This window comes from Diabrotica undecimpunctata, chromosome 2 (genome assembly GCF_040954645.1).
Source record: "Diabrotica undecimpunctata isolate CICGRU chromosome 2, icDiaUnde3, whole genome shotgun sequence".
Lineage (NCBI taxonomy): Eukaryota > Metazoa > Arthropoda > Insecta > Coleoptera > Chrysomelidae > Diabrotica > Diabrotica undecimpunctata.
In genome coordinates, this window is record NC_092804.1 from 172,689,706 (window position 1) to 172,705,212 (window position 15,507).

The following is a 15,507-nucleotide window of genomic DNA, read 5'->3' on the forward strand; positions in this document are numbered from 1 at the left end:
AGGACAACGTGCGACCACACGTTGCCAGGATCAGTATGTAATACTTGGACGAAGTTGGAATTACCAGCCAGCTAGGTCTCCGGACCTGAATCCCATCGAACATCTCTGGGACGATTTGAAAAAACGTATTCAAACCCATACACCTCCTCCTAACAACGGACAGGAGCTTAAGGATCTGTTAGTGAGAGAGTGGAATAACATACCACAACATGTAATTCGGAGAAAAATTGAGAGTATGCCCCGTCGTCTGCAAGAGGTTATTAGAGCAAGGGGAGGCAATACACGATATTGGTCATTGAAATTTCACTGATTTTTTACCACGTTCTGTATTTTTCATTTTTTTTCGTATGTCTGTTTTATCAACAATTTGATTTGTTTTCTGTTTTTTTCAATAAAAACAATAAAAAACCATTTTTTTTCTTTCAAAACAAACATTGATGACAAATAAAAAATACATTGGCCAAAAAAAGGTTATTACTGCACCAGAGGCAAAAATATTTAAGAAACTTGAAATTTTCAAGATGACCCGGATTTTATGATCGCGAGTGTATATATATATATATATATATATATATATATATATATATATATATATATATATATATATATATATATATATATATAGCAACAGAGAAAATTTTGGTCAAATTCAAAGTATTTCAGTTTTTTTATTATTAGCCCTATTTTGATGATTTTTTAGCACACTGAGTAAAAATTTATAAATTTTATTTTAGTATAGTGTTTTTTTTAAATAGAATTTTGTATTTGACTTATTATACGGGGTTAATCGAAAGATGGTTTTTATCCTAATTTTGAAACATCCTGTGGAATAATTCCGTTAGAGGATTCTCGTAAAACCTTGTTTTTCGGTTGCAACCATGTCTTCTAAGTATTATGTATTTTTTTCATGTGAAAATATGGATTGGTTTATTTTTAGGAGCGAAATGACTTGGCCACCCACAACTTACGACTTTTCCTATTATTACCATTATCTTTTGTATCAATTTGTAATACGACGATGGGGGCTTTGGTGACTGATATCGAAAGAATATCATATCGATATCCCAGAAGCACTGTATTTAAATAATGATTAAAAGCAACGACATGATCGTGGTTTTAATGAACAATGATAACAATAACAAAACATAAAAAAAAACAACTTAAATGTAACTTAACCCTTAATCTAAGTATGCAAATAACAAAGAAAAACTAGTAAAAAATAACTTAATACTTTGTATTGCCTCCCCTAGCCTCTATAACTGCCTGTACACGTCGGCTCATGCTGTCTATGAGGTTGCGAATATCATCTTGCTGGATGTTTTTGTCATTCCTCTTCTAGAGCCAAGCGAAGTTCGTTAATTGAGGGTGGTGCGACTTCGCTACCTTTAATATTTCTACCAAGCATGTCCCAAACGTGCTCTATTGGGTTCAAATCTGGCGAACACCCTGGCCAGTTCATTTTATTATTACCAACTTCCTCTAAATATTGCGTGACAGAGATTGCAAAGTTGGGTCGCGCATTATCTTTCATTAATAGAAAATCATCAATAAATACCAATTCAGTGGGCGCCCCTCGGGATATTCCTACCCATACCATCACCGAACCCCCTCCATGGTTAACGCGGGGACTAAAAGCGCACTCCGCAAATCTCTCTCCAGTTCGACGCCATACTCGTTCTCTCCCATCTGATGAGTGAAGACAGTATCTCGACTCATCCGTAAAAAGAACACTATTCCATTGTCCTAAATTCCAATGTAAATGTTCCCTGGAAAATTGTAGTCTAGCCACTCTGTGCCGTGAAAGTAATTTGGTCCCAGTTGCGGGGTCTGTAACTTTGCAAACCAAATTCATGTCATCTTCGACGAACTGGAAATACACTTATGTTATTGCTTCGAATCTCTTGAAGCTGATTTCTTGCTTGCACCGCTGTTAAATGACTATCCCGCAAAGCGTTGACTCGTATAAAACGATCATCTAAAGTGGTAGTTTTGCGCTTCCTGCCACTTTCTGCTTTACGCTTGTTTGTTCCACTTCGTATAAAACGTTCCACTACCCTTTGGATGGTACAGCGATGAGTGTGTAGTACTCTAGCCACATATTCATAATTTCGCCCATCTTCAACCAGAGCAACGGCTTTCGCATAATCTTCGACACAAAGAACCATGACCAATCATAGGTAAGCAAAATATAAGTGTCAATATGACATAATGATAACACACCAAAGTCACAAAAGTAACAGTCACCTTGTCGTATTACAAAATAACTCCAAAATAATCACAATTTAAAAAGTCCTAAATTGTGGGTGGTAAATTCATTTGGCTCTAAAAAATGAGCCAAGGCATATTTTGACATGAAACAAAAAAAAAAACAATGCTTAGGAGACATGGTTGCAACCGAAAAATAAGGTTTTACGAAAATTCGTAAATAGAATTATTCCACAGGATATTTCAAAGTTAGGATAATAAAACCACGTTCAAATCAGTACCAGACACTCCTGATTTTCGTCGTAGCTAGCTCAACATTGCCCTTTGAGCATCACGTTTTTTTTTTCAATGTAGTCCTTGTCATAGTAAACGCTGGCATAACACACTGATTAAAGATTTTTTTTAATACATATTGGTATGTCGAACGATCTGAAAACGTGGTTCAACTTGCTGAAGGCTGCCCAGGTCAGTCTTATACGACAGAGAAGCTCAACGGTTTGATTATCTTTTCCTATGCGCATCTCGTGACCTAGATATTAATAGACCATTACCTGGTCTATGGATCTTGTTCCTACGCATATATTTACGCTGACTACAAAATTTGTCATCATATGGGTTTTAGATAGACTTATTTCAAATCTCCCTTCTAGCGAGGAAAGGTAGATCTGATATAAAAGTTCTTTGGCTTCATCTATCCTCTATCAGTTATTTGCACAATAGCATCTGCAAACCTCAGGTGCCTGAGCTTCTCTCCATTTATATTTATGTCCTTGTCGGTCAGTTTTGCCCTTTTGCATATATATATTCCAAAGACGTAGCTCAAAAATCTTTTAATAATCCACAAATATTAAAGCTAGTGGTCTATTATATTCAGTACATTTTTCTATAATATTTTTTATGACCAATAGCTGATCGTTCAAAAAGTCCAACGTGTTTTAAACGGGTAAAAATGCTTGGATAACAACAATCCTGTTTAAGGAATGGCTTATTGACTTCGACAAGAAAATGACAGAAAAAAATAGAAAAGTTCCGTATTTGTTGATAACTGCTCTGCGCATAAACTTGATGTCAGACTGAATAATGTAACAATCCATTTCTTGCCCGCCAATACAACTTCACTTATTCAACCAATGGATCAAGGAATAATTTCTGCTTTCTGGAGAATTATAGCGAATATCGATTTTGATGGTACGATGTCGTCAGTTAGTTCCAATGACATGACAAGAAAAATTTCAGTTCCCTTTGCTGTTCATATAATAAACAAAAGTTGGCATAATATTTCCGAAAATTGCATACAAAATTGTTTTTCAAAGTGTACGTTTTTCAAAGAGGCAGAAACTATATCAAATGTAGAAACTGAGGAAACCCCAAAACTCCACAAAATAACGGACAAAGATTTTTGTTTCTTTTGACGATAATTTTCTGTTTTCGAAGATATTGAAAATCTAAAGCCTAACAATAAAACCACCCAACTCTATATTGAAGCCACAGATTACACAGAAGACGAAGATTTTTTCGATTCCGTGGAAATTCCATCCAATCGACAAGTCCTAACCGCTTATAATACTGTAAAAAGTTTTCTGGAGGGCCAATTAAATATAAATTTTTCTAATTCTCATGATTTAGAGCACCAAATGACTAATATTTTATGTTACAAAAAAATCGGGCTAATATTACCGATTATTTTTCAAGAAAAAATAAGTAGCTAATTCTGTTGTATATATTTTAATGAGATCATATATTTATATACATATCTACATATTGCATATATTTCATACTTATTAATGTATGCTTGCACAGATAATGTAATTTGGTTTTTTATTAAAATAATTAATAGTTACATGACTGTATTATTGACGTAAAAAGACCTAAAACCATATAAATATACGCATGTATGTACGACAGCGGCCATTGAATAGTTTAGACCCCTGTATATCTGGTAACCGATTTTTTGAATTTTTACCTCGTTTAAACGCACATTTTATATCAAAGTGACGTTAATTATCAGTGGCGGACCCAGAATAGATTGATTAAAATTAAAAGATCAAAACAAAATAAATCTATTTCACAAAATATAACAAAATGGAAATTTTAGAAAAAAGCTTTTTTGAATAAAATGGATTATGTTCTTAATAACGAAAATAAAGAAGTCCGGGTTAAAAATATCCATTTTATTTTAAATCTATTTTATATTAAAAATGAAACGAGGAAATAATACAAATCCTTAAATAATAGCCGTCGAGAATTTAAACCACGATTAAAAATTTGTAAAGACACTAATGGTGAATTCTACCAGATAAAAACTCAGTTCTTAACAGATGGGCATAACATTTCAGCGAACATCTAAATATAAACGATATTGAAGGAGGTTACAACATAGAAAATCAACAAAATCTACAACATCAACTACACAGTGAAGACCAGACAAGAAAAAAAGTTTCAAATACCATCTTAAAACTCAAAGACAATAAAGCCCCAGGAATCAATGAAATCTGTTCGGAAATCTATAAAAAATGTGGCGATGAACTTTTTGCAGCATTCCTTAAACTAATAGTACTCATATGGCAGAATGAATTGGTACCAGAAGAGTGGCTAAAGGGAATAATATGTCCGTTGCATAAAAAGGGTGATCAACTGGAGTGTAAGAACTATAGAGGCATTACTCTGTTAGCATCTGCGTATAAAATCTCCGGCAATGTATTGTTTGAAAGACTTAAACATTTTACAAAGGAAATTGTTGGTCAATGTCAATGCGGATTTACTGCTGGAAAGTCAACTACACATCAAATTCAAGCACACAAGCAGATTCTAGAAAAGTCAGTAGAATATAACATATATACACACCATATTTTCGTCGACTTCAAAGCAGCCTATTGTGCTGCTTTGAAGTAGACTTTGTGCTAACAGTGTAAAAAAAACTGCATTATATAATGCAATGATAGACTTATGTTATTTAAGTTGACCCAACGAACAATGCAAAACGTAAGCTCATGCGTTAGAATTGAAGGAGAAAACTCTTGTGCCTTGAAAAAAGCAATCAGACAATTAAATATTAGAATGAATGGAACTATTTTTAATAGATCGACGCCAATTCTCGCATTCGCTGACGATATAGTTATAGTGGGCAGAAATATGAGAGACATGTTGCAGTGTTTTATAAGGCTTGCTGGCGCTGCAATTGAATTACTTAGGAGTTGTGGTAAACGAGGAAAAAACCAAATATATGCTGGTTTCTAAAAACCCCCGAAATATTTAACAGAGAATTCAAATTAACAACCATACCTTTGAGCAAATGAAAGAATTCACATATCTTGTATCGCTAGTAAACGTAACAAACACTACAAGCGACGAAATAAAAAGACGCATGGCAATAGCAAACAGAACTGTTCACGGTTTCCAGAAACATTTAAAAAAATAAAAATATAAACGTGCAGCAAAGCTCAATATATACAAGACCTTAATAAGAACGGTTTTGATATATGAGGCTGAAACGTGGACCTTATCTCAAAATGATGAAAGACTTCTTGGTATTTTTGAGACAAAAATTCTTAGACAGATATTTTGAAATTCGTTAAAGCGCAGAGACTTAGATAGGCTGGGTACATTGCTAGGATGTCAGATCACGAATACACGAAGAGGTTAACATTTTCAAAACCAGAGGGCACAAGAAGCAGAAAAAGACCACGTAGGAGATGTATTGATGCCGTGGAAGAAGACCTACAGACTCTAAGGATCAGAAGATGGAGGGAAGTTGCCAAGAATCGACACTTCGGCGGCACGGCGACTTCTTTGTGAGCAGGCCGAGATCCACAACGGATTTTCGAGCCACTTATGATGATAATTAAATAATAATAAATAGTAACATAATTAATATTTGCAATCTTCTGTTTATAGATAGCACCAATCTCCTCATTTATATACAAAAAGCTCCTTACATCCTGCTCAATTGCATCCCAAAGTTCAGTTCTATTTCGTGGCCTAAGATTTCTTTCATTTAATATATTTGTCAACTCTGCCCACACATTTTCGATTGAGTAAAGGTCTGGACTACGGGAAGATCACAGAAGCTTTCAACCATTCTCAAACAATTATACTCGTATGCACCGGGCAATGGCAACATTATGTTCTCAAGAATATTTTTGTAATATAATCTTATTAATTTTTCGTCTATATGTATACTTATCCATACCCATACGTTAACCGAGAATCCTCCACTATTTCTTAAATTGTGAGTATACCGTTCACTAAACCTATGATTTCTTGCCCTATAAACTCTTATTCGACCATTGCTTTAATATTGAAACACCTTTTCATAGCGAAATGCAACGTTAGACCAAAAGTTGCCTTCACGGTTTATGAATTCATTACAAAACAAAACTCGTTTTTTCTTATGATCCTCAGTCAAAAAACGTTTTCTTGCAGCTGCACAATTTATCAATTCACTTGGTTTATTCCTTTTATGTGCAGTACAAATGCTGTACTGAAACGCTGTTTTTTCGCTACCTTTTCGACCTATGGCAAGAGCTTCTCTCAGATAATCTACTTACACTTCATCTTGTTCTGTGGAGATCTTCTGCCCTCTTGAAGCACCCAACAGTTCTACAACCACCCAACTGTGAGCCATATGTGCCACTTAAATAAATTAAAGAAAAAATCAAACTTAGCTACTTTTTGCACTGACCCCTTCAATTGAAGAGCCTGAACAATTTATGAATCAACAAGCAAATTAACATTATAAAATAAATTATTACTAATTTAAACTCTTTAATATATTATGTCAATTTTTGATTAAAGTTAGAAATTGATGAGCCTGCCTTGATTTCATTTAGCAATTTATTAAAGTGTTTACAGCTTTTAAAAATCAAAGAATTCATTAAGTTGTATTGATTCGTTCAATGAATATAAATATAATTGCTAGATCTAGTTTGTTACTTGTACACTTCAGAAGTTATGCTAATAAATTGATTAAAACATGGGGGACTAAATTGCCTAACACTTTATATATGAAAATCGTATAAAGGGTGTTTCTTTTAGAGGTATAGAAATGTAAGTTGGTAACACTTTTTTAACTGTCTGACATTTTGACAGCTGTCAAGTGATTTATGTCATATTGATTATCTATGATACTCCATATCTACCAACCAAAGTAGCAGAGTTTTCTTTTCTCATTTAATAGCTTGACTAGTTGATTAATTAATATTTTAAAACCATCCCATTTTTCCTGAATAATTGTTCTATTAAGACGAGCATCATATCTCATCATAGAAGCAATCACCTTAAACAGAATCTAAATCAAAATTGTATATAAATCAATTGGAAGAATTCAAAATGGTGGTATAATGTTTTTTAGTAATTATTATAAATCAATGAAGAGATAGAAAACTATTTTTGAATATTTTCAATATGTTTAAGGCAATCAATCAATGCAACAATGTTGTTTGGAATTAATGGATTCAGGATGTCACTGTATATTGATTGCTGTCTAAATTTAGAAAAATAAAATTTAATCGCGATATGTTGGAATGTCTCTTAAAAGATCCTTACAGATTCACTGCGGCTTAAGCGATTAAAGTATTATTGTCAAAAATCTCACCATCTATCATCTGTTTACAATAGACAAATTTTAAAGGACTGCATTCTTATTATATGAAAAACTACACAAGTTTCTATAAAAACCGAAGGATCGCCAAATTAATTAATTAAATAAATTAAAATTACCAAACAGAAGTTTTTGAAATTAATAGTAATTTGGAGGTCTTAGCGGCGACAGTCTTATTTCCACAAAAAATAAATATTTGTAACATATATATATATATATATATATATATATATATATATATATATATATATATATATATATATATATATATATATATATATATATATATATATGTAAGTTTATGTAAGGGACATTAGTATCCTTAACAAATTATAAATTAGTTTTATGATTGGTAGATCTTAATATAATAGAACTTTAATTTTTAATTAACATACCAACTGAAATTGTAATTTACTTTGTAATTTTATATTGTAATTATTGTATTTTATCCTCCCGCTAATAATCCTTAGTGGTCATCATAGATAAAAAAGTTTTATTAAACAAAAATCAACTTTTCTTCAAAATTTTATATAAATTCATTAAAAGAATTTAAAATTTTGATAAAACATTTTTTTAGTAATTATTATAAATGATAATATTGAAAACTATTTTGGATTATTTTCAATATCTTTAAGACAATTATTAAATTTAACAACGATGTTTGGAATAAACGGATTTAGGATGTCACTCTATCTTGATTGCCGACTAAATTCAGAAAAATTTAATCTAGAGATCTTGGAATGTTAAAAAAATCCCCAGATATTCTTTGCAGCTTAAGCGATTAAAGTATTAATGAACAAAAATCAGCTCTTCTGACTAGATATCTAGATTATAAATACTAAGGATTACTGATTAGAGATACTTGAATTGGATTTGTTGAACAAAACAATCGCCAAAATCCTCAGTATTTTGTTAGTTGATTAATTAGCCAATTGATGAAAGGAATTTTTTAATTACAATATATTTTCGATTTTTACAAGCTCATAAAATACGCACTTCTTATCTGATAGCTATCAGACAGGTAAAAAAAACGTAGAAAGAAAAGACATTGCATGTTCGGATATTGCAATGACCAGTCAAAGATTTTAATTTCGTATTTTGGAGATTTCGCCTTCGTTTTATAATGGAAGATGGAGAATATAATCGTTTAAAATACTGGAAAGATACATTTCACATACATTTATTGCACTTTTCTTACTAAAACTTGATTTTATTTGATCTGTGCATTGTATCACATAAAATATCTCTCAGATACCAAAACTACCTAATTAATAATTATACAAAAACTACAGTTGAGACGTTTATTTTAGAAACAACATAAGTCCAAAATTTTGATTTTATAGAAAATGAAAAAAACGCTCTCTCGAGTTTATTACCATATTTCGAAAAACTTTTAAATTGTACAGTGACGAATATAAGTTAAATAAAGGTTTTCTGACTATTACTTTTTAGACAAAATCTCATGATATTAATAAAAAAAAAAACAAAAATCTTGGACTTATGTTGTTTTTAAAAGAAAGAAAAAATAAAATAAAAGTAATGTTATAAACTTTGTTTTAAAAGTTTTTATTGAATTTTAAGTTACCAAATAATTAGGATTCATCACAACCACTACTGTTGTTATCTTCATCGATTTCTAAGGCATCATTGCTCTGCAGATTGTGTCGTGTAAAAATGCCTTCATAAAAGCTTCGTTTTTTTGCATTTCCAAAATACGGTAAGAGATCCCATAAATTTTCCAGTTTAGCAGATGAAATTGGCACAGCTTGCAAATAACTTGGTGTGAGTTTTATTAAACTAGTTGTTGCTACTTTACTTCTGACAATAGTGGATCTCCACGGACCATTGTAGGTATCCTTCAACTTTACTACAGCAGTCTCTGCAGTAATTTCGAACATGCTCACTAGTTTAAGAGAAATTCGCGGTTTAGCTGTTTTCAGAAAATATTGAGCGGTTGCTAGCTTTATGTCAAAAAACTTTGAGGGGTACATTTTGACTAGGGAAAATTTGGAGGGTTTACTGCGTGCTGACAATATCACTTTGTCCCACTCTTCAGGTGTCTCTACTCTTTCCAAATGGCGTTTCTTTTTTTCGATCAGTGCGAAGTCCTGGTCGTTTGGGAGATAGGAATGGCCCCGAACCGGAAACAGGTACCTACTTAATTGTGTCAAAAAGTTTAAGTACATGCCTGCAGCATGTGGTTTTTCAGTACCCACATTTCTATTTCTCGGGCGGCGTCTATTTACTGGTTTTATAGTTATTGCAGACAAATGAGAGTCTTGCTCATTTTTATTGTTCATATTATAAAAATGTTGAAATAAAACCACTTTTATTTCCCTACTAATATGTTCATCACACTTGAACCGTTTATATCTATAACAAAAAATATATTGTAAGAAAAATATTCAATATTTACGTTAAAGCTATTATTTACCTGCAGTTTCTTCCGAGAGTGCGGTTTTCTACTAGTCTTCCTTTATGATTAATATGCTTCTCGCCTTTTACTTTGGCTATTTTTATTAAACTGGCCTTCGGTGTTTTTTTAACTTTACGCTCAGGCGCCTACTGTACTCCACTACCACTTGCTACTGCATTCTCCATATTCGTAACTTATAGTGCAAAACTGAAGAAACTCCTTAAAATATAACACGAGACTAACAACACAACCGTTCCGTAATAAGACAACAATGCTACTAAATTTGACAAGTCTCTGCCTGTTTACACCGGGAGAACAGACCGATGAGAATGAGAACTCGCCGGAAATGCGTGCCGAAGTCGTTCGGTACTTACCAGTGGGCTGTTCTCTCGGCGTAGTTTCTTTTAAAAACAACATTAGTACATGGACCTATGTGGTTTTTAAAAGAAACGAATAGGACATATGTCGTTTTTACAGAAATACCGATATATTTAGTGCCACGTATCGGGGAATATGTGATGTTTTTGGGAGAAACGAATCTTAGGGGTGATAGAGTTCAGTGTCTTTTACATGATGACGCCACAATCGCGTTTTCGTAAATTTTGGACTTATGTTGTTTCTAAAATAAACGCCTGAGTTGTTAAACATAATCACAACTCACTAACAAATGGTGGGAAAGCCGCAAGAGGCGGCCAAAAATACGATATATCGATGGTGTAGCGCACAAATGTTGTAAGTGCAATCTGTAGGAAAAATGAGTTAAGTATCACGTAAGTATATTTAAAGCTATAGAATTATTATGCACAAAGGTGGTAGATTAAATCCATAAATTTAATACCTCTAGCGCCATCTGCCATTCAGTATAAGTACTTTACACTTAAAATCTGTATGCGCACTTGTTGTAAAATCACCTACCACATTTGTGCATGTATTTCTTTGACGGTTTATCCAACAAATGGTGTACCTACCACTTTACACGTGTTAATTTTGAGGTTATACAATATTGTTTACTTGAGTTACAAAAGTATTTTGTGCTTGCTCCTGATTTTCTGTAATAAAATGACTTCCAGGGTGGCAAAAATAGTAGAATTGGCATTAATGCAAAGGAAAACTGGTATGTTATTTATAAGACATGTTTAATTTTAAAAGTAAAAGTTTTGTTTTCTAGATTCTAGTATAATTGATCATCAAAAGGAAAGTTCCACAAGTACGCCTGAGATTATTCTATCCACGGAAAGTATATCAAGTAAGTAATATTATATCAAGTAATTGTAGAGAAAACCTCATAAATAATATGAAATAAATTTAAAAAATGGTTAATTTAGGTAACTAATAGTCCCTATTTTATACATTTGTAATTTTTGTTTGTAGATGTGAGCAGATTACAAAGTGAGCTTCCTAGCACATCCGGGACTGCAAAAATGTTTTCGGATGCATCAAACAATGACAGTGAAAGTGAAAGAGACCCTTTTGAAAATTCTAGTGAGTCATTCGTACCTTCAGATTCAGAATTAAGCTCAGATGAGGACCAGATAATGGAAGAGCCCCTTGAACAACACCGGGAAGAGCTCGCACAACAAAACAATAAAACAAAGAAGAGAAAACAAGGTAATAAGTTTTTATGGAAAAGGTCCATTGTGAAAAGAAATAGGCTTAGTGGAAAGAAATATATAAACAGGAGTGGAAAAACAGTTGAAGAAAAGAAGCCTTTGCCCGTTAACTGCACCAAATGTAGGTATAAATGTGAAAAAAATATTACTGAAGAACTAAGAATAATTATTTGTCGCGAATACTGGGAAATGGGCGACTATGATAAGCAAAAATTACACCTGAGTTCATTAGTGACCGATGTTCCAATAAAAAGAAGAAAACAACAAGTAGAACAGTCAAGACGTAAAACTTCAAGGATTTTTTATTTAAAAAACTTCGAAGGCTTGAGAATTCGAGTGTGTTTAAATTTTTTTTGTAAAACATTTAATATTTCCCATCGGGTAATTGAAACATGTATGAAAAATGTGGGTAATACTCATACCTACACTGGATTTGATAAAAGAAAAGGTAAAAGACCTCATAATGTTACAAAGGAACAAGATGTATTGCTTGTCAAGGAACACATTGATAGTTTTCCACGTGTGGAATCACACTATTGCCGGCGAGATTCAACGAAACAGTATTTGTCTTCAGATTTAAATTTATCCCAAATGTACAGATTATACATTGGCTTCTGTGAAAATCGAAACGTGACCAAGGTTTCTAAATTTGTTTATCAGAAGATATTCCACAAATATGACCCAGCATTGGATTTTTTCATTCCGAAAAAGGACCAGTGTTTTAAGTGTAATGCTTATAATACTGCTAAAGACAAGGAGCCATTAAAAGAGGAATTTGACAGTCACAAAAAGAGAGAAAAGGATGCAATGCAGATGAAATCTGAAGATAAGGAAAGAGCCGCTAGAGAAAAAGGACAAACTTTTAGAGCCGCAACATTTGACTTACAAGCAATTTTGTCAGTGCCATTTGCGGGAGACAATCAAATATTTTATAAGTTAAAGCTAAATGTATATAATTTTACAATTTTTGATGCGTCAGATGCAACAGGTCATTGTTATGTATGGGACGAAACACATGGGAAAAAAGGCAGTACAGAAATAGGAACGTGTCTCCTTAAATACTTGTATAGCTTATCGGAAACTGTGACGCATGTTTCTACATTCAGTGATACATGTGGAGGCCAGAACAGGAATAAGTATGTGTCAGCCGCATTGCTCTATGCAGTAAATACAATTAAACATTTGGAAGTTTTCGATTTAAAATTTATGGAGACAGGGCACTCCTATTTGGAAGCTGATTCGATGCACGCCACAATCGAAAGAGCAAGAAAGCATAAAAAAATCTATTCTACAAGAGAGTGGTCTGTGCTAATTTCAGCTGCAAGAGTAAAACCTAAACCATACTGTGTACATAATTTAAATTTCAACGATTTTTATGATCTACAGAAACTTGCTGACCTTATGACTCCTAACAATACTTTAAATACAGATAAAGAAAAGGTTCAGTGGCTAAAAATTAAATGGATTCGTTTTGAGAAAAAAGATCCTTTTTTAATTAAATATAAATACAATTTGTATGATGATACTTTTTTAACCATAGATGTTTCTGATACAAGGAAACTAAGAGGAAGGTCACAAACTTGGGAGTCATTAGCACTAACCCAAAAATATTTTCACAGATTGCCGGTATCCCAAAAAAAGAAGAAGGATCTCTTATCTCTTTTAAATTGTGGTATTATTCCACAAGATTACGCTCATTTTATTAATGACATTCCTGTTACTAATGAAACATTATTACCGGACGACAACGAATAGTTTTTTTTTAATATGCAAATTTTGTTTTAATTCTTTTTTTAACACATTTTGTTATTTCATTTAAAGAAAAATGTTAAAATTAATTGTTTGTTGTTATTTGAATCAAAACCTGTGTTTTATCATCTGTTCACCGTAACATAATTTGAACCAGTTTCCCAAGTAATGGTTATGCACAAAGGTGGTAAGTAACAAAGTATTTAATAAAAATATTACAAGTCATTTTTTTTTTAAATGTTATTAATTAAACTTATATTTGATTGTCTTTTGACGTTATTGAAGATAATTTGTAATTTTCTTAGGAATTCGTGATTTAATAGAAAGGTTTAAACTTCAAACCGATTTTTCTCAAAACAGTAACTTTAGCACTTACAACATTTGTGTGCTACACCATCGATATAAACCAAGTACAGTAGAAAGAATTGCAATGTGAAAAAGCTGAAAGATTCAACAATTGCAGAACGTTACTCGGAAAACATCACCAATGGACTAAGGAATTAAAATCGAAATAAAGAAGGTCAGGAAAATATAGAATCCTACTGGACCAGAGTAAAAGAAGATATTAAACCAACAGTAAAAGCTGAAATAGGAATAGAAACTATACGATGAATTCAAGAATGCAACAAAATAACGAAATAAAACTTACAGAAAAATGCTTATATTGCTTACCCGACGAAATAGAACATTTGTAGATAATTACAAGATAAAGAGAAGAGAAGAAAAGAGGATACACAAAAAAACTAAATAACTTGAATAAGAAACTTAAATATATAGAAAACCCCAACGGAGAGAAAGAATTCAGAGCATTCTATAAGGAAGTTGACATCAACAGACAAGAATTTAAGGCAACTACAAACAAATGCAGAAGTTAGAATGCTCACCTATTAACAACAAGGAGAGATACATTGAATCGATGGGTGGAATAGTTTAAGTTTAAGTAATGTATTCATTTTAATGTACAATAAAGTACTTATATTGGTCAAACAATAGTATAAAAGCATTAAGGCATAATATAAAATAATGCATACATTAGTTAAGACAAACATTACACTCTGGGTTGCCCGGTAAAAGCAGAATGGGATTTGTCAATCCACAACTCAGTTCCAAACAGGTCTTTCTTCTTGTAGGTAGACTTTAAAGCCTATTTCTTCTTCAATATTACCCTCCTAAATTGTTTAAATTGGCGCACCATCTTTTTATTGGTTTGTCAATACTTCTTCGTCCATTTGGTGACTTATCTCGTGCTATTCGTCCTAGCCTATCCTCTGTCATTCTACTAATGTGTTCGTTCCACTCCTGTTTTTGTCACCCATCCATTTATGTCTTCTATATTGCATGCTCTTCTTATGTTTTCGCTTCTCTCCCTATCCAACAGACTTTTCCCTGATATTCGTCGGAGTATTTTCATCTCTGTTGTTTCTAGTAGTCGTCTCGTTTTAGATGTATCAGGTCTTGTCTCCGCCGTGTATGATAATATAGATCTAATTGCTACTTTATAGATTCTTGTTTTTGTGTCTTGTCTTAGTTGTTTGCTCTTCCAGATTGTGTCATTAACAGATCCCGCCGCTTTATTTGCTTTTAAGCTTTGTTGTCGTACTTCTTCTTCAACATCTCCGTAAATAGTTATATTTATTCCCAGATATCTAAACCTTGCTTCCTGCTTTATTATTTTCCTTCGTGTAGGCCTCTCGTTTCTCTTTACATTTCTCTTTTATTTATTTTCTGAACCATGGTGTATTGTTGTTGTTTCTTTTGTTCAGTATGACTTTGTGTTTTCCTAGAGCTTGTATTGCTGCTTCTTCAATGTTGTTTTTAATTTTTTCCCAGCTCGCGTTTATATCTTCGATGTCGTCTATTTTTTTCAGCTGTATCTTCAGTGCTAGTCTCCTTTGGTACATTTCTCTTGTAGAGTCGTTCGGGTAAAA